This window comes from Papaver somniferum, chromosome 5 (assembly GCF_003573695.1).
Source record: "Papaver somniferum cultivar HN1 chromosome 5, ASM357369v1, whole genome shotgun sequence".
Lineage (NCBI taxonomy): Eukaryota > Viridiplantae > Streptophyta > Magnoliopsida > Ranunculales > Papaveraceae > Papaver > Papaver somniferum.
Window position 1 is genome coordinate 103,326,499 of NC_039362.1, and position 1,632 is coordinate 103,328,130.

General features: G+C 31.8%; 1 long non-coding RNA gene across 2 annotated transcripts; it reads right to left on the reverse strand.

Moving 5' to 3' along the window:
• Positions 1 to 225: 225 nt before the first annotated feature.
• Positions 226 to 1,242, reverse strand: LOC113277694. 2 transcript variants are annotated; one of them, XR_003325068.1, is made up of 5 exons: positions 1,186 to 1,242; positions 954 to 1,019; positions 758 to 811; positions 494 to 603; positions 226 to 370 (listed from the first exon to the last, which is right to left on the reverse strand). It is a non-coding gene; the product is annotated as an uncharacterized LOC113277694 (long non-coding RNA). The 2 variants fall into 2 exon arrangements; XR_003325069.1 differs by lacking the exon at positions 758 to 811.
• Positions 1,243 to 1,632: the final 390 nt, after the last annotated feature.

Below are 1,632 nucleotides of genomic sequence, written 5' to 3' on the forward strand. Positions count from 1 at the left end.
TAATTAAACACTAAGTATCGTTTTTGACCGCAGGTATGGTCCTAATATAGCTTCTTGTAAGATTACAACAACACAAAAAAGAACAAACAATAAATGTACAATGTTTCTTTACTTTTATTTTGAGTTTATTTTCGGAAAAAATATACAAATAAACTTCAAGCATATGAAGATACTTAGTGCATTAGTCTACATAGTCTACATACTTAAATTCTAAATCAAGGAGTATCACATTGAGCCTGCAAAAGGCGTTGAAATGGTTTCATTAATTGAAATAACGTTTGACTTATTTTTCTATGTTGTTTGTGCTATATCAAGCACCTACAATCTTTCAAAGCATGTGACCCTTATCTTGTACAACTCTATTCTGCACCTACAAAATGCAAAGGAAAACAATAAGACGTACAGTGGCAAGGAATTGGACCTACCGAACACATAAATATTTAATGCAATTCAAGTATAACCTAAAAAAACGTATTTAATCCTTTGAACTTACTGGCATTTTCCTACAAATAAAACAACGTGTCTTCTTTGTAGATTTAACTTGATTTCTCATCCGACCATCTTGTAATTGTGTTTTGTTGTTCGGTCGTTAAACAATTGACTCTATGAATCAGAAATTTATACTAAAGGATTAGCTAAAACGACAACATATATCATAAAACCTTGAGCTAAATTTAGAGCAAGTGTTGCTGAAATGAAATCATGAATACAAATTATTTTGTTAGAAAAGAAAAATCCTCATTAGATGTTAATGTACCTCGATTTCAGACTATATCACTTTATAGCAGGATAGCGAAATTGTCTTATTTAACTTATCACAGAAAGATAAAACAAAATTCCAATTAGTATTTTTATTCATTCGGATTTTGGGAAATTTCCCAAACCCATTTCCCGTTCTTCAACACAAAAGTAGAATTTGAGTGAAAACATGATAAAATCGCAATGAAACTTACATTTCCGTCAACATGCATTTGTTGATGCCTCTGTACTGCACTTGTTAGTCTTGATTTGTCCCAAGTCTGTAAAATCAAAAGATTAAAGTTAGAGAGAGAAATAGCTAGTTCAATAATTATATTAGATGTGTATGGATTTGTATTAGACAAAATCTTTAAAACATGCGCTAATTTTAAGAAAAGCACAAACTTAGTTTTAAAATCAGAACTTATCAAAAACAGCAGTTCCTACCTGGATCTGTTGATGTTGACGAAGAAACCCTACGGACTTCAAGCCGAACCCCACGAAATAATCCTGATATATGTACACATATCATTGTTACCCTACAGATGATGAGATAAAATCGTAACCAAATATAATACTAAAACGCCCAATCAATCTTAAACATTGCCTTACTATGAATCTGAATCGATGTAGAATCAGAAAGAGAGCAACAAAGAGAGGGCTTACTGAGTTGAGTTTGAGAGGAAGGGGACTGAATTAGAATTGTTTCTTCTCGAGTATAACGCATGATGAATTTGAAATTTGAATTTGAACTTCTTTCTTGAAACCCGAGACTTAGGTAATAGAAATGTTTTGTTTTATTTATTGGTTTCTTTAGTAGATGGGATTGACGAATATAGCCTCAGATTATTTTTATTTTGGTTACATATGAGGGCATGTTGCGGTAAATAAGCC